We start from the raw sequence: 19,600 nt of genomic DNA, 5'->3' as shown, positions 1-19,600 counted from the left end.
GTCATGTGTGTGTGTATACATATATAATCTATATATAATTCTTTAATTCGGTATGTGACATGAGCTGAGTATAATTTCATTCTTGTTCTCATGAATGTCAAATTTTAAATACAATAATCTGGCTAAAAATGGACCTAGGACTAAAAGAGATATCTCTCCAAAGAAAGCATACAAATGACCTACAAGTATATGAAAAATGCTCAATATCACAAATCATTGGGTAAACACAAACTGAAACCAGAAACAGATATCACCTTATACCTTTTGGAATGTCTGTCATCGAGAAGAAGAAAGATAGCAATAACAAAGATGTAGAGAAGAGAGAATTCTTGAACACTCTTAGTGAAAATGTGAATTCATGCAGCCATTAAAAATAATAGTGATTTAGCTCTTGAAAAAATATAACTAGAATTACTGTAGGCCTCAACGCTTCCTTCCCTGGGCCAGTAAGTACAATGAGACAGTATCATACATGTTCATGTGTATTGCATGCAGATGTGTGTTCACATATATGCATCCTGTAACTAAGTAAATATGATCTGTTTTCATACATCACACAGCATAGAAACACAATCATGACCTGTTGGAAAGGGACAAAACACTTGAAGCAATGGGTCACATTACGTTTCTGACAGTTATTGCAGATTTCTCGATTGCCAGTATTGGGAAACAACTAAGAGTTCATGGATTGACGAACGAAAAGAGACAATGGCATGTATACATTGCTTTGTGATGCAGTATTATTTGGCCTCAACAAAAGAGGGATACTTGAGATGCTCTCATGTCATATGCAAGTGCTAATCATAATCCCGGGGACGTTGGTTTCAATCCCGGCTCTTGATAAACTAGGAAGGCAGATGACAGACCACATGTTTGGCCTTTGCTGGTCAAGTGGGAAACTCAAGCAGAGGTCCTGGCTCCTAGCTCTTGGCTGGCCCAGTCCTGGCTGTTGCAAGTGTTTGGATAATGAATGAATGAATCAATGGCTGGAAGATCTCTTTCTCTCCTTCTCTCTGTTACTCTGCCTTTTCCATTAATGAATCTTAAAAAAAAAAAAAAAGGTGGTGGGTGAGAAGGAGATCCTACATTTCAACAAAGCATGAATGAACAGAGAGGATATAGTGCAATTAACCAAGCCAAGGAAGCAGAACTGAAAACAGTCAAAGTAATGAAAATAGAGTATACCTCGGTTACCAGGGGTCAAGGGTCCGGAACGATAGGAGAGACTTTGCTCAAAGATTGCATTTTCCATTTATCCAAGAAGAATAAGGTCTGCAAACTAATGCTTGCCAATGTGATCACAGTTAACGGCATGATGTTGTGTACCAGACATCTATTACAGGAGTGTAGCTTAAGTGTTCTCATCACTATAAAACTAACTCTGAGGAGTGACCAAATATCAAACTGTACAGCTTCACGATGTATAATTCTGTCAGTGATACCTTGGTAAGGCTGAACAATAGAATCAAACCAATCTGAAGGAAAGACGATGTTCAAAGGTCTGAGCTGTTTTTTTTTTTTTTCCCTGAGAGGTAGTTGAGCCTGCGCAATGAGTCGTCACCCCTGTGTTACTGAGGCAGTGAGCAGGCTTCAGGAAGGCCCCTTTTGCACCTGTGGTGCGGGCGATGATACAAACCGAGGTAGAAGCAGGCTAGTTGGACGTCACTGCTTTCTTTATTGACTATGGAAATCCACCCAAGTCTGTCCGTCACTGCACAGAGTGTGTTCTGGGAGAATGCCCAAGTGGGGCTGCTCGTTAAGCACATCACAGAATCGTACAGGCAAGGATTTAGCATTTTGATCTGAAGAAATAAAATGTCACAATAAAAGCATCCATGGTGGTTTGGCGCAGAACATGTGGGCAATCACAAAGCCTGTTTGTTTTGAATGTTATACTTTTCCTTTCGCTTTCAGTATTTTATATTATGTGTGAGTTCAGCCGCAAAGTGGTACATTAAGCAGAAAATGGCATTTTACAATTAGATAATCTATGTGCACCTTCTTTCTTTCGAAAAGTAATTATGAAAAATACAAAGTTGGTGTTCTGGATCAGGAAAACTTCAGTATCGGAAGAACTGGTAAAATGCAGAGGGAGTCTACAGTCAGTAACGATGCCCCATGTTGAGTTTTCATCTTGGAGAAATATGTTATGGTAAGGTAGTAACAACAAGAGAAATTTGAGGATAAGCAAGCAGGGATCTCTTTTTAATTTCTTTGCAACTTTTTTTATGAATCCAAGTAATCTGAAAATGCAAAACTGATGCACAAAGTCATTATGACTCGTGCTATCTTCAACGTGTTACCCTTCCCTAACATTTTCAGCCTGATTTTGTCAAGTACTAGGAAGGAGCCAAATCCTGTGAGATTTTAACAATGTCACAGACTCAAAATGTTGGCAAATGATATGAAAAAGTACTCAACCCAGTTGTTGTTTATTCTAAAGAAAACTCAGGGGAGGAAATTGATCGTTAGTGCAGTTAAATTTGATGCACTAGATCACTTACATGTAAGCTATACATTTGCTGCTTTACAAGTTATTTGGGATTCATTTTTGAACTAGAAATTCAGTTATGTATTCTTCTCTGTGTATTATTAGATGCTGTTAATTTGTGCTCACTTTAATTCTTTTAGTTTAGTAGCCAATGAATACAGGATCAGAAAAAATGTGGATGCAGAATCTCCTATCATGTATTCTTTGACATTCCTTCCTAAGTAATAATCCAGTTGTACCATCAGGATGGAATTGCTAACCTTCCTTCTTCCAGTTTATCTACTCTGGAGGTGAACAAATGCCTCATAAAACAGCTCAATGGTGCAATTATCTCTTTACTATTAGAGGGACACCAGAAAGTGCTAAAACCATACATTAGATACAACATTTTATTGTAACTATAAAGTCACAGTAGCCTTTAGGTATTTGCTACAATGTTAGTAATGATTCGTATTTTCCATCTAACAGGAAATGGATGGATACCTTGCACTCATATTTGATAAAGCTGGTGTAAGGGTATGAGTTCAGGGTAAATTGTGTGGAAGATAATGATGCATCAAACATCCAGTACCTTACTTCAATAAAGTACTGACAATTTAACATGTTTCATGGCAAAATATGATGTTACGCGTGAAATATTACTATCTAGGATTTTCAGAGTGTAGAGTGATGCCTGGAGCAGTCTCAACAGGTAAGATTCTGCAGCAGGCACTTCATTTTTCTCTTTGTACAAATAGCTGTCAGGGTAGTTCTAGGCTATCTGATTGAACTAAGCAAAGTAAAAAAAAAAAACACTAATATGTTCTGTATCTCTTGCATAGTCTGAATTATGATAGTCTATTGAATTAGTTTTGTTTTTCTATAACTCTGAACCCACAGTTATTTTCTTTGCTATGAACAATGAAGAAAAGCACTCAAGTGTAGGACTACTTTAAGAAAACATTAAATGACTGTTATTCTCATTGCCTTCATCAAACACACAATTTATGTGGAATCCTCCACATAATTCTTCTGTATTAAAAGAAAATGTTAACATCCTACTAAACTTATAGTGCATTTGCATTTTTCACTTAACATGAGCTAATTGTAGTATTCTGTTTTCACATGGATTTTATAATTACATTTTAATGAGCAAATAATATAGTAAGTGTGCTGTTATGCCAGAACTGATTGAACTGCTCATCTACATACAAACATTTTGATTTTTTAAGAGTTATTTATTATATATAATTTGCAGTTGGCAAATGTATGCAACTTCTTAGCAATTTGTTTCAGAATAGTTTTAAATTTGTGGAATAAAATTATGAGATAGTAACACAGAATGCCCATGTGCCTCTCACCCTATTCCCTTATTAACATATTTGTCACAATGAATGAACCACACCAAATTTTTCATATTTTACTGTAATCAAACTTCTGTCCCTACTATCAACATTCTGTGGAGTATCTTTTTTGTGTGTGTAATTACTCTTTTCATGTGAATTTCCTGGAAGTGTCACCATTGCTATAATATATTAGCCATGCTATTGTTTTTGAAATACGTTTCTGTGGGAGGACGATTTATGAGATATTATGACAGAGAGGACACTGGGAAGCCTAGCCAGTGTGGAGACATGGCTAGCTACAATCCTGTTGGGAAGGCTCCAGGAGCAGTTGATATGGAAATAAAAAGGCCAGAAACTCCCGAATCCTCAGGTTTAGATAATAGATTAAAGAGAAGCACTTCCTCTTATAGGCAAGGGAACAGGAACCAATAGACCAAGGAGAGGCACATGCTAGACTAACAAATTGTTTACTAGTAAGCCCCCCTTTGCTGTTCATATGTAAATTCCTCAAGGCCTCCTCCCTTTTCCTATGTGATCCCTGTCTTTAAAAGTCTGATACTATTAATAAGCTTTGGTTACTCACCATCAGTCAGTAGTCCATGTGTATGATTACTGGCTCTGGGCACCAAGTCCATCGCTGTCGAACACCAAATGCATTTCCATATTGTTTTGTTATGTATTTTTTTATTTAGCTAGATTACTTACATACATAGATATTATTGAAAGATGTCATAAGTGTCAACAGAACAAATGGTTATGTTATAGTCCTTCAAAATGACATTTGCTGAGAGAAGTTGGAAACATTTATGTTTTTGCTGTGGAAATCTTTGCATCACTTACTTTATTTAAAAAAAAAATGGGGCTGGAGAGCCCTGGAGAGGGCCCAGCAGTGACCAGGTCACCTGAACTGGGTTCTTTGGTCTGTGTACGTGGTGGGATTCAGGACAATGAGCCACAGAGGACAGGGTTTGGGCAGCACAGGGTCTTAATGGCACTAAGTGTCATGCTGTTGGGGGCTTGAGGGAGTCAGCTTGCAGGGGGCCTGGGACATGGCCAAGGGGGAGACATGCGGGGACTACAGGGCTTACATACAGTTGCGGACTGACCTCTGAGGGACTTGCATAGATAAGGCTACTGTTCTTACAGATCTGAGCCTCCTCAATGGCTTAGACGAATCAGGGGATGCCATACCAAGATGCATGTGAAAGCTATGGCAGTGCACTGGGGCCTGCAAAGGACATCTAATATCATAGTAATATCGTAGAGGGGGTGAAGGGATGTGTGGGAGGGAGGCCCACTGAGGGAATATGTTGCAGGTGAGAAATAAATACTGAGGGACTTCCATTGACAAAGCCACTGTACTTGCAGACAAGTGAGGGGGCTGAGACCAAGTGGCTTGGAGGGGAAAATGGGAAAGTCCTAAGGGTCGGATGCACCAGCCTACATGAGAGACGTGAGCTGGGCTAGCTAGCATTGACTACACTGAATACCACTCACTGGTGCACACTAAAGCTAGTGTTTGGAACCTACCTGAAAGGGATAAATCACAGTAACTGCCAATGATAGAACAGGAGATGGGTAATGTTAGGCTGGGTCATGACACTAACCAGCATACGAGAGAATCAGGTCTTGGGGCAGATTCTGTGGGGGGGGTATATGGTCCCACCCCTGTGAAACTACAGTTTCCATTGGTTTGCTTAAAAGCTGGGGGTGGTTCCAGGCTGAGCTACCTATGACCATGGAACCCTCCAACACTCATGTATATTGGAGTTAGGGACAGGATGGGCTGGTCCAGGCTGCAGCACCTGCAGACACACTTTGGGTTGCAACATCCAACAGCTCATCTTTAGGCCAGAATGGAGGGGGCAGACTATGCTGGGTAACAGCCTAGTACCCACTGGCATGTTGCTAGATCTGGTGAGATCTGGGTCTAGGAATCAGCCTGGTAAGACCTGAGTTAGGATGGTAACCTTGGCAATGGTGAAAACTGACAGTTCGGGTTATTCTTACAGTAGAATGCACAGTATTTAGGTAAGATAGAAAAAAGGCAGAAGAAGGTTTGGATTCTGCTTTTTATTGCTTTGGTATCTCAGTGTATCATAGAGTTTTGTTAGTTTACATTGGGATTATGTCATTAGCAATGAAAATTGGAGACCATATTTTTTTAACTGGAGGATATTGACTGTAGCATGCTAGAAGGACATTTGGTAAAAGTTCTGAATTTTGAAATACAAACACAAGACATAGGGTAAGAATTTAGAGTATTCCTCTGAAACCAGCCAAAATTTTCTCCCTAAAATTGCTTGAACCCTGTCTTTCTACCATCCCTAGATTCCAAGGATATTTCTCACATGCGCTGTCTCCCCCTCATTTTGTTGTTACTGATTGCTAAATGAAAAGAGTCTTCAGTGTTTTGCGTTGAGTATTAAAATAGAAGCTTCATTCCAGAGGAGAGACAATTGTTTTCAGAGGAAATTATTTTTTTGTGTTGCAAGGTCTTGGGCATTTCATACACTAAGCCAAAAATGCCATCAGCAACCAATTTTGAGGTACACACGAACACCTTTTCCATCAGACACAATACATACCAATTGTGTGTATCTAAGAACAGCAGTAATTCTTAGGGTGTTTAACTAGGGCTTAGGTCTTTGAGTTTCCTCATGACCTTTATCCTTCACTTCTGTAAAGTAGAGTGCTGTTGGCAAGAGTTTCTGGGGGTTTCAGAGTGGGGCATATCTTAGATGAATCCAGATGTTGTGGAAGCTCTTGGTCAGATCTCCCATCCAGCAGCATGGTCGGGCAGCTGGTAGCAAAGCTATAGGACATAGTTGGACATGGCTTTCTTTAGGAAACCATGACTCTTCGCTGCAAGAACCAAAGACCGTGTGAAAGTGTCTAGATCCCTGTGAGTCATTCAGGATATGTCATTCAGTTTCCTCAACTAAAAAATGGCAAATTAATGTGGGAATTAAGTGAACAGAAAGATGAGTAATACTCAGAGTTCAGAATAATGCCTGGCATATGAAATTGCTCAGCATATATTGTTAGTAATCTGTATACAAATTTGACAGAACACACTAAAGAATACACTAAAATTTAAACTAGCTTCACACTTAAGTGTAAGCAATACAAACACCAGGAGGGAGGACTGTAAGCTGACACCAAGCCACTATATTATCTGTAGGCGTCATTGCACATTTTGGTTTGTACTTACGTGTGTGAACCTATTGTTCCTTTCAAAAACTATGCCACTACTCAAAGGAAGCACCATTCTTTTCTAATACTTTTTAGTGAAAACACAAATGAGTAGTAGTTACAGACTAATAGAACTTGAAATAAGCCTACTCCTTGGTTATCACAGCTACTAATTTCATATGGTTGATTTGGGTTCACCAATTTTATAGACATCCAACATAAAGTCTTACTCAACTGACAGCCAGGGGGAAATTGAAAAAGGACTGTTAATTTGTTGATGTGGTTTGGAAATGGAGAAGATAGAGGTGGGAGACAGTCACAAGATGAGCTTTCCAAGCTGTGTTATTGGGAACTATTCCTGATGCCGTACCCTTCCTTCCTGTGGTAGGGAGTCTGACGATAAAGAAAAGGGTTATGTACAGAAAATTCAGCCATTCATTTAGTGGGCAAAATATCAAAAAAGAAATAAAAATTGAAGCCAATCACAAATGTTCAATGCACTAAGTAAATTAGTTTTCTTCAAATTTGTTTGTATTTGCCAAAGAGAGAAAGTAGAAGGACAAATATGTAATGTGATGCCCTGAAAGAACCACGTTATATATTGACTCTGTCATGTTCATAAATGAGACAGAGAGGAGCCATCTGCAAAACTAAGATGTTGTAAAGATGCCATTTGTTGAACAGGAGGAGAATAATGCAGACCCTCTGGTAGGTACCAACCTGCAGTGAGCAGTTCTCCAAACGACTGGGTGACATCATCTGGTAAATTGATGACATTCATTGAATGGACCATGCAAAGGTTAAATTTTCATTTCAGGAAACACTACATGAATAAATGAAAGAAAATAAATTGCCTCTTACTGAGCAATGTTCCACTTCTTATCCCCTTTCCATAATTCTGAAAGTCTCTGTTGTGAGTTCTCAAAATAAGAGAGTAACTGATTCTATACACATTTAAGTGCTTGCCATTTCATTTTCGAATCACGCTAAAAGACATTGGGACAAGCAAGGAAAAACAAGAAAAAGAAGGAAAGGACCCTTGTGTGTGGCATTTCACAACTGGAAATGGTCATTTAAGTTGTAGTCATCACTGATGGAGTCACTGGGGCAATAAACTATTTTAACTATTTCGTTTATTTTCAAAGCTCTTCTTGTAGAAAGTTAGGAAAAGAGAAAGTAACATTTACCTCTAATCCACACCTCTATTCTCTATGTCCTATTTCATTCTCTATAATTATCTTGTGTGCATCTGTGTGTTTATAGTAAAATTATGTAGGACATCTTCTTTATAAATTGCCTCTTGATATTTTTCACCATTCTTACTTTTTAAAAGATATTTACTTGAAAGATTGACAGAGATGGGCCGCACACACACGCAAAGAGAGAGAGGTTGTCTTCCTCCCATGAGTTCATTTCACAATTGTTTGCACCAGCCAGGACTGGCCGGACCTATGCCAAGAGGCAGGCACTATATCCTGGTCTCCCACATGGTGGCAGATTCCAAGGATTTGTCTTTTGTCTCCACCCCTGAATGTTAGCAAGAAACTGGGTGGTAAACAGTAGCTAGGATTTGAACCGGCACTTTATATATAGGATGCCAGCATCGCAATAGTGACTGTCTTCCATTCTTATTATTTAATTAAAAAAAAAATTCAAAAGGCAGAGAGAGAATGAGAGAGAGAGTGTGTGTTTAACGCACTGATTCATTCCCCAAATGCCCATAACAATGAGAGCTGAGTTCCAGAAGTCAGGAACCTGCAAGCTTATCTGAATCTCCCATGGGTGCCAGGGAGCCAGACACCTGAGCATCAGCTGCTGCCTTCCAGGGCGCACATTACAAGGAGCTGGAATCTCAGGTGGAACCAGAACATTGAAACCTGGCTTAACGGTGGATAACTGCTGTTCCCTAGCAGGCTCCATATTACTCATTGTTTAAATAGATCATATTTTAGAGAAATGTTAGGTTTGCAACAAAATTTAATGGAGAAATACAGAGAGTTCCTTATGCCTCTTGCTTCACAAAAGCGCAATATTCCCAATCAAAATGTTGTATTTTCACCTTTAAAAAAAGATTTATTTTATATGCCAAGCATATTTGATGTAGTTACTTAAAAGAATAATTGCTTTTAGCATTGTGTGCTGTATAAATCAGGTGTTTGAAATAGACTTGTTCACAGAGATCCTGAATACCAAGAAGACAATGCTATGAGTGAGCAGCAGAAACAAAGCCAAAGCTGAAAAACACCTATCATGTTTATCGTTTCTCCATTTTTTCTTGGTCTCTTTACTTCTCATGTTATCGTAACCCACTTAACTATGAAAACTTTAATTTCTACAGTTATCCCAAACCGATGTGTTTCCAAATATGTTTTGTACTCTTGGCCTTATTTTTTTAGCTGTCTAAGTAACTGGAGCACTTGGATTATTTTGTGTACTTTGCAGCATATCCATCAAAATTTTTAAAAAACACCAATGATATAGTTTATTTATGTATGATTTTATATATATATAAGCAAATATATATGTACACACACAAAAATGAAGGCTTTAAAAAGTTCATGGAGAAATGGAATTTAAAAGGAACATGTGAACTTATATATCTATGTGAATCTTTCAGTTCTAACCACAAAGAGCTCCTTAAGAAATCGATGCTTTGGTCCTATGCCTTGACAAACTGAGTGGGCAGTTCTGGGGGTGAGGGCTGGGCATCAACATGATTTCAATGTACAGTAAGCCAAGTTCAGGAATCACTAATTTGAATTCTGTAATTCAAATTCAGAGAGATGATTTTTTTTTTAACAAAATGAACTTTACCACTCCTTGCAGATTCGGGAGCTGAATCTGTATTTATGAAAGTTGTTCTACATTATAGCATCTTCAGCTTAGCTTTCAGACCCTCCCATGTCTTCCTTGGCTTTCACAGTTTGCAAATTTTGTTGTTTTACTCAGCTTTCCAGGGATCTGAGCCCGGGCACACATCTCAATCTGTCTTGTAAAGTCCATATTTGTTTTGCCCATCTTACAAATGCTCTGTTGATGGATATTTGAATTTCCACCCACCGGCTGACATTTCTACTCCTTAATCCTGATCTGGCACTGAAAGCCAAGATTGGATCTTTTTTTTTATGTGGCTGACGTAGGATGTGTAGTAGGTGGTCAAAAATAATATTTTAAAGAGCTGAACTTCACACAGACACACGCAAATCCAATGCTAAGAATAGTTTTTACCAGAACCCACTCTTAGCAGCATGAACTTCTTTAGATGATGTGTATTCAAACAATGAGGGCCTCATATTTTATACCAAGTTATCCTTCCCTGAAACAAAGTCTTCAAAAACATTCTGCTTATTCCACATCCATTTTTCTTTCACACACACGTGTGCTCAGTGCGCGCGAATACACACACACACACACACACACACACACACACACAATGTATTAATCATGATCTTGTATTGCACTGACTTCCACCTGGAGCTTTCATTCACCCCGACAGAGCTGTCCTCCCTTCCCCAACATCTAGCACATAATCCATGGGTAATTCTATGGCACGTATTTTAATGGCTGAATGTGTCCCTGATCAGGCAGTAGCAATCACAGAATAATAAATGTAATCACATCAAGGAGGGCTTTGTTGTTCTGTCTGTGGAGTATGCCTACTGGAACCTGCACCTGCTCCAAATCTGGAAATTCTTTCACGTTGCCAAATATCAATTGTCAGTGACTCCCAATGAGGCTGTACTGGGAACAGAAGTAATGCACTCTCCCTGCAAACTGTCTCAATTGACTTCGTCCTAGTTATCCCTTATTATTTTATTGGTGGGGCAGGGGGAGGGATGCAGCGTATCCCCCATATCCACAACATACCAAAGCAAAAATGTGAGTTTATGTGCGTCTTTTCCCAAATATAGGACAATTATTTTATTGAAAGAAGGCTGTTTAAAGAAAAATTGTATATATGTCTCTATCTCTGTGAACTATTTGATTCCAGCATGCTGAAATAATTAATATATGGGCCCCTTTTAAACTTGAGTTGATAGCTTTCTTTTTGTCATTGTTGGGTAATTCTTTATATAAAAATATTTAACATAGGTATATGAGAAGGTTTTTAAATTACTTTAGTTGGAAAAGCAGAGAGAGTGTGTGTGCTTCAATATGTTGGTTAGCTCCCCAATGATTACAATGGTAGGGGCTGGACCTGCAGGGTGTGTGTGTGTGTGTGTGTGTGTGTGTGTGTGTGTCAGAGAGAGAGAGAACAGATGGACTGTATCATTATAAAAATTCCCAAGGTTACCTACATTCTGAAGGCAAGACTCAGATTTTTAAAAAATATTAATTTTTTTCTTTGGAAAGGCAGATTTATAGAGAGAGGGGGAGACCGAAAGATCTTCCATCCACTGCTTTATTCCCCAAGTGAAGCTTCACCTCTCTGAAGCCTGGAGCCAGGAGCTTCTTTCGGGTCTCCCACGTGGGTGCAGGGCTCCAAGGCTCTCAGCCACCCTTCACTGCTTTCCTAGGCCATGAGTTGGGAGCTAGGTTGGAACTGCAGCAACCTGGACACAAACTGGTACCCATATGAGCTCTCAGTACTTGCAAGATGGGAGAACAGCAACTGAGCTACTGTGTTAGGCCCCAAGACTTAGTAGATTTTAAAATAAAGCCTCAACAAGAAGTATTGAAGAAAATAACTGTAGAAAACTTAAGCACCATCCTCAATTATCATTTTATTTGAAAACAAAGTGCTGTCAGGAAAGTACCTTGCTGAAAGTGTCATTCTCTGTCCGTCTCTTACATATGCCACAGAACTCTTCTGGCTTAATACATTACATTTTGGAAATACAAGTAAAAATTTCTTATAAGGAAGTTTAGAAAAAGAAGAACACAACCACTCAGAGTGGAAAACTCAATCCTGATTTGCTTTATGGCCGACAGAGACTCAGCTCTGTGAGTCTTCCTCACTGCCTGCCAAGGTCTGCACTAACAGCGAGCTGGAATTAGGATCAAGGGATAGGAACTGAATTCAGGTACTGAGATGAAGTAACAAGTGTTCTAACTGCTGTCTCCAGCCCCAGGTTAAATGTCCATCCAGATAATTTCTTAAATTACAACATTTGGGGCAGCTACAGTGCATAGCAAGCTGGTCCTTGCCTGCAACACCAACATTCCATCCAAGTACCCGTTCATATCCTATATGGATGCTCCACTTCTGATTCAGCTCCCTGCTTATGACTTGGGAAAGCAGTAGAGGATGTCCCAAGGCCTTGGGCCCCTGCAGCCATGTGGGAGACATGGAGGAAGCTCCTGGCTCCTGGCTTCAAACTGGCTCAGCTCCAGAGACCTATTTTTTATTTTTATTTTTAATTATATACTTGAGATTTATCCTCCGAAAAAATGTTGTGGTATTATTCTACACTGAAGTTACTATCCATGTGCAAGCATAAGATATGATTACATGAAAGCTTGATAAAGAAATTTGTCATGCCATTCCATTCAGAGAAGGCTATTAGATTGTTATTTAATGTGTCTCTAAACCCAATTTGTGGTCAATGAGACATTACCTTTTAATCTGAAAACGTATGACTATTTTATGAATCCCATTCATTTGAAATGTATTAATACTGGTTTTTAGTTAAGAAGTGTGATTTAAAATTTCTAAAATGGCTACCAGATGAGCATATTGGTGAATGAGAGGGCTAGAGGAATTTCAGAGAAAAGACTTTGTCTAATTTTTTTCAGCCTCTGATCCTCTTCCCCATCTCTATGCCTACTTACATCTTCCTTGACAAAAGCTGCTGTTCAGATTAATAGAACTCTTCACAGAGGAGACGCACGGGGTGAAGAACTCAAAGAGAGCAGGGTTGATGATGAGCAATCAGAAATCCTGCATAATTAAATGATGCTTTGCTGGCTTCAGCTGAAAGCATTTGAAACGGTTTTAATGGACATTAGAGGTCCTTGATGAGATCTTAGTCAGCTGTGACATTATCCTTAAAGCAAGTCTGCAGTGTCTTGAGAAATACTATTTCAGAGCTCAGATTGAATGAAGCTATGATAATTTTTTTTTGTGAACAGCTGCTTTGACGGTTCTCTTTGGGTGAAAAAGCTGGGGTTTTTGGACATGGGATCTCCTGGCTGACGGTGCCTTAGTTTAGTAGACTGATTTTCTGAGAGGATGCCATCAGTAGTCAGGTCTTTATGGTAAGCTGATAATTCTACAATTATCTATCCGTTACTTATGATTAGGTATTATGCAAATAAAGCCTAGCTACTCGCAAATATTTTATGCTTTACTATTTATAAACAAAACAATAAATATTCAATAATAATTTTTTCAAAAATTAGACATGGAATTTGTTCCCTGTGTCTGTTTGAAATGGTGATGTTTGTCTACCAGTTGTCATTACTTTAAAATTAATGTACTGATCAGGAATAATAAGCATCTGATTTTTCTTGCTGTATCTTACCTGTTTTCGCTGCTTTATTGTGAATATGTAAATGTTTCCATGAAAGTCACCAAAAGCACAGGCATTCAAAGCCAAAATAGAGAAATGACACTACATCCAACTAAAAACAGCTTCTGTGCAGCAAAAGCAACGATCAACAAAGACACAACCAACAGAATGGGAGAACATCTTTGCACACTACACAGCTGAAAGGGGACTAATACGCAGGATTTACAAAGAGCTTCAGAAACTCAATGACAGCAAAACAAACAGCCCTGTGAAGAAATGGGCAAAGGAAATGAACAGACATTTTTCAAATGACAAATTCAGTTAGCTAATAGACATATGAAAAAATGCTCAGACTCCCTAGCTGTCATGGAAATACAGATGAAAACCACACTGAAGTTCCACCTAACTCCTGTTGGTGTGGGTGTGGGGATAAAGGCACCCTCCTTTACTGTTGGAGGGAGTGTAGGCTAGTGCAAATGCATTTTAAATGTACAAATAACGTCTAAAGATCCAAGAAGATTTTTGTGCAAATTTGTACTCCCTGCATTTGAAAATACCTGTTGCCTTCACCAGGAAGCTGGTCCTTGTAGGGCAGAGCCTCATCCCCATTTTTGCTGCTCCTCTTGGCCGTGCCACCAGTCTACCACATTCGCATTTGTGGTTGCTCATTCCTGCCCGGAGTTCGTGCCTCCTCATCTCCTCAGCTATCAGTGCTCTGTGCCTCCTTTCCTTTCTTAAACCTCTTGCTGCTTCTCACCTCTCATCTTTGTTCAGGCTGTGAGGTTTGCTTGGATAGCGCTTCTCCCCCTGGCCCTGATCATTTCAGAATTCAGATCACCTGTGAAGTTTTCTACCCTGCAGCAACAATTAGCTGTAAGATCATTAACTCCAGTAGGCACCATATCTCCATTATAACTGTCTTCGCTATTTTAAATGGTTTTCTGTGACTTGATTCTTATTTACTTATTTGTTTTGAAAGGCAAAGAGGAAGAGAGATCTTATCCTCACTAGTTTACTCCCTACATGGCTGCAACAGTCAGAGTTGAGCCAAGTTCAAGACAGGATATCTAATCCCTGGACTTCAGCCTTACCTCCTGAGCCCCCAGGGAATGTATCGTGGTGGAACTGGAACCTAGACAGCGCTATGATTGCTCCGAGATGCTCTGATAGGAAGTGGGGGTGTCCCAGGTGGTATCCCAACCCCCCTCACCAAGTGCTCATTCCTTGTCAATCCTCAGCCATACAACCTATGCACAGTAGGTTCTCCATGTATGTGTGTTGAATAAACATACACATCCCCCGTGCCTGAAAAAAATAACTACACCATGTAAACACCATTTATATAAATTGCTACGGAGTAGAATGTCTTATGCTTTTCCACATCCAGTCTTTAGCTGTAATATTTTTTTAATTCCTATCAATCAAAGAGAAACCTTTTTGCAGTTCTACACTCATATCTTTAATTACATGTATTTTCCTGTCTACTCTCTCATGTCTATCATTATTATATTTAATCACTTTGGTGAGTTTCTTATTTTCGTCCTCCACCTGTATTGAGATGAAGTATAAAGGTCTGTTTTTCACTATACATAAAAATAAGAAGGCTGACCCAGTTTGTAGCTTAGGATAATGTATTTCTATCCCATTGCAGAACCACTTAAGTGAGAAAACTGCTGTCCCATTCATATCAATATTGGAAAAATTACACTCCATCCTTAGTGGTAATTGACACATTTCTGGGAAATAGCTCTTTTGGAGTTAGGCTCTTCTCCTCTCCCTAGGAACCAGGAGCAAGCCCTTTCTCTGACTCTGTTATAACATTTTTTAAGGTATGTATGTATTTACATTTTATTTGAAGGACAGAATGACAAAAAGAGATAGAAATCACTACACAACTGCCTGTAAAAGCCAAGGTTGGACCAGGTGAAAGCCGGGAACTCCATCCATCTGCCACAGGAGTGTCAGGACCTGACTCATCAGCTGCTATTCCAGGGCACACCTGAGCAGAAAGCAAGATTAGAAACGAAGCAGCCGGTACCGGAACCAGATAGTCAGAGGTGGAAAAGTTATCTAAGCGGCAACTTCACTACGTTGTAGCATTTTTTAATATCTGAATGATGTCAGTTATTGACTTGTTTCTTGATTGTGTCTTCTCTCCATATGCTTCCTCACCTCCTTTCCACACGGCGCCACTAAAGAGAAAATACTGCAGAGTCAGAGACTCTTTTATTTCCCCTGGTGATTCCTCAGCACCGACAATGGGACCTGGAGTACAGTGGATACTCGGTAGTTATCTATGGACTTATTAAGTGGCTGGTCTGTCCAGACAACAATTCAAAACACAGGCATCCCATCTCCCTTTATTTCAGCATTGACAATTTTGATTTGGTTCTGTTCTTCTTGCTCATCACTTCCAGTAGTAAAAGTTTTCCCAAGAAAATTTTGAGATATTTCTTTTCAGGCAAACAGAACCCATTCAGAGTGTAACCCCAGTGAACTCAGGCAACAATAGTCATAGGAGGCATTGCCATAGTGTGAGGATGTCTGGGTTTGCCAGGGGACGGTGGATTGAGACCCCTGGGGTTCAATGTGTTACTCACATAACCTTGGACAATGTAACCCCAGTGGGTGGCGGGAGTGCCTGCCTCGTGTAGTTAGTGTGAGAATTAATAGAGGTAATATATGTAAAGCACTCATGGCAGTGCCTGACACCTAGTAAGTGCTTGATAGATGTTGTTATTATTATATTAGTCTGGGCTCCCAGCTAGAGTCATGCATCTGTCTCCCTCCTCTGAGGTTAACAAGGAGTAGGCACATATAAAGATGACAGCGGGGGTAGATCTGGATTGTTTGCAAATTAATGTCCAGAAATTATTTCTTTTTCTAAAGCACAGTTATATAAAACTCCATGAAATTTTAATTTTCATTTTTTGTTTCTGCAAGTGCCTGTGATGGAAACAGATATTTTCCTATTTCATTGAAGAGTCTGAGGCATACAAAGGTTAAATGGTTTGCTCAAGGACATAACAAATGAATGGTAACTTGAAGAGGGAAATTCTATGACTTCTAGTGCATTGCTGTAGCCCAGGCTCATGCTATTGGGATGTTATGTTTGTACTTAATATTATAGAAGCAAAAGACCTGGACTCATCTCACACTTCTTGTATTGAAACAGTATGCAGGTGGTGAATGGAAAAGGAAGGTTACAAGTCAAATGCTCTACCACAGACAGAAACACTATAAAATTGAAACATGATCCTTTATATTATCCTATTTTTATTTCAAACCTATTTTTTCTTTTTACTCTCATGAAAATACTATTTATTTGCTTTGTGATGAAGGCACACCCCAGTATGAAATCATTCCAGTCAATTGCAAAATAAAGTTACCCACTATATAAAATAATAAAAGATCACCTTGGCAAGTTTGGAAATAATAAAATATGCTATTGTAAGAGGTAAATTTTTACACTAGCAGCAATTTATTATAAAACATTAAATCCATAGTTATTGTATAAAATAAATTGGAACACATTTATACACACTACTTTATAGCCTTATGCTATATTAGAGGAGAAAGCTATAATATATAATGGAAATACACAAATGGAGAAATATTTCCTAGAGTTGTCTAGTGACTGAGACTAAGGTAAACTTCTTTTTTTAAGATTACACATTGGCGTTTCATGAATTGAAATTTAGAGTAGAGAGAATGGCATTGTAAGTCTCACCCAGTGCTATGGAGTGGAACTAATCCACATGGGTAGGAGGAACGGACAGACCAGAGCATCTGGCTGTGGGAACCGAGGCAGAGCTCCTGGAATGACATGTGGGATCTGGCAAGCCAGCGTGGGAGGGGCAGTGATCTCCGCATAGCTGGCAGCAGTAAGCGCCAACATGAGCAACAGTGGCAGACATCATTGCCCCAGAAGAACACAGAGTTGGCCAGTCCCACCTAAGGAGGGCCCCTCGGCCTATGATCCGCGACCATTGTGTAAACCAGTCCCTGAATAGTCAAAGCACTCAGGCTGAAAGCCTTGGGCAGTCAGTGGGTGCCAGAGGCCACAGCAGGTGGCTTCAAGGATGGGGATGTTTGCAGGAGGCACAGTCTTCATATCTGAAGAAGGAAATACTGAAAAGGAAAAACAAATTAGGTCTAGCTTACAACATAAGACACCCTGGGATAGTAGCCTTCGCACATTCAAGTATTAAGGTACAACACAATATCCAAGCTAATGAGAAAATTACAGTGCTCTGTGATTTACTAAACACATATTCTATGTCAGGTGTTTCTTTTATTGTAGTCATTTCTAAATGTTTGTTTTTATTTATTTTTCCTTTATTTGAAAAGTAATAGTGCAAGTGTTGGGGGGTGTATGGGTATTTATGGTTACAGAAAGAAAAACAGAGAATGAGAGATTAGGAGATTTATTTTCTATTAGTTCACTTCCTACATGCCTACCACATCTGTGGCTGGGCTGGAACAGGCCAAACTCATCAACCTGGAACTCAGCCACAGTCTCCTGTGGAAATGGCAGACACCCAACCCTTGAGCCATCACGTGTTGCCTCCACAGTGTGCATCATGAGAAAGCTGGAGTCAGAATTAGTGCTGGGAGTCGAATCCAGGCTCCAACATGGAATACAAACACCCCATCCGTCAATCATCCAAACCACCACCACAAGAACCTTTCCTATTTAAACACTGCCTCTCTTAGCAGTTCTCGCCAAGAACTGGCTAGGAAGTACTTCACCCATTTTGGAGTTGAGGAAACAGTTGCACAAACACTGACTACATTCCCAATGTCACCAATATAGGGGTGCTGAGGTTAAAAAGACCATTCTGCCTCACGCTTCAGTTGTTACCACTTTGGAGGCCACTTGTCTGAGAAATGTACGGTGTGGATCTGGTCACTGAGTAATTCAACTAGTTTGAAATACAGGGTTTTCTGAATAGACTATTCGTTTTCCTTAAATATTCTCTAAATATTGCGTACATCATTGTTTTCTGCAGATGTAGAATCTGCCATGTCCACTACAAGTGCAGTGAAATAAGACCCAGTACCCCCTGACTAACAGAGAAAATAGATGCCCTTGTTCAGGTACTGGGGTCTGGAGCTGCTTTGTCTGGAGCGTCAGAAATAGTTTGATTGAGAGACTTCGGTCCTGTCACCAGAACCCTGATTCTTCCTTCCTGCAACCTCTGAACTGTGAGTGCGCCCGACTGTGCTACCCTAAGGCAGTCCAGACCTCACATGGAACACACAAGAGTCCTTTTGGCTCGTCATCTCCAGCACATTTTGCACTCAGTAAAAGAGTAGGTGAAGGGTATCTGATGTCTAAAGCTGTTGGCCCTGGACTGGACTGGAAAATACACACCCCTCCTTGAGTTGTGAGTGGAGAAGCATGGGGCTGCCCTTAATACAAAGGAGGGTTGGTTACTAGGATGTATTGTGATAGCACATCAGACACCCCTGCATAAGCCAGGGAGAGACACAGAGGCCTGTGGACTGCTCAGTCAGTGCCAAGGGCTTCACTTGCTTGCTGTGTGTACACACTGCAGGCTGCCTCCAGTACTGTTATAAAGAAGTCAATGGGATGAGTTCAGTTGGTGGTGAATAGTCTGCTCTTCAGCATTTTTCCATTAACATAAAATATAATAAATGAACTTTATGGGTAAACCAGGTAGCCTGAATAACCAAATATGAAATAGAGTCCCAGGACCGGCCTGGTAGCCTAGTGGCTAAAGTCCTCGCCTTGAACACGCCTGGATCCCATAAGGCCACAGGTTCTAATCTCAGCAGTTCTGCATCCCATCCAGCTCCCTGCTTGCAGCCTGGGAAAACAGTTGAGGACAGCCCAAAGACTTGGTAACCTGCACCTGTGTGGGAGACTCGCAGAGGCTCAGGCTCCTGTCTTTGGATTGACTCAGCTCTGGCTGTTGTGGCCGCTTGGGAAGTGAATCAGCAGGCAGGAGATCTTCCTCTCTGTCTCTTCTCTCTATATATCTTACTTTGCAATAAAAATAAATAAATTGTAAAAATAAGAAAGAAAATAGAGCCCCATGTTTTTCTCACCATCCTGGACTGTCCACCAAATCTGTATCCTTCCTCCCAGCTGTAGGAACATGACAAGACCA

The sequence above is a fragment of the Ochotona curzoniae genome, unplaced genomic scaffold (genome assembly GCF_017591425.1).
Source record: "Ochotona curzoniae isolate NIBS_2020 unplaced genomic scaffold, NIBS_Ocur_1.0 contig_43, whole genome shotgun sequence".
Classification (NCBI taxonomy): Eukaryota; Metazoa; Chordata; class Mammalia; order Lagomorpha; family Ochotonidae; genus Ochotona; species Ochotona curzoniae.
The sequence above is the reverse complement of the archived record's forward strand: the minus strand, read 5'-3'. Positions refer to the sequence as shown.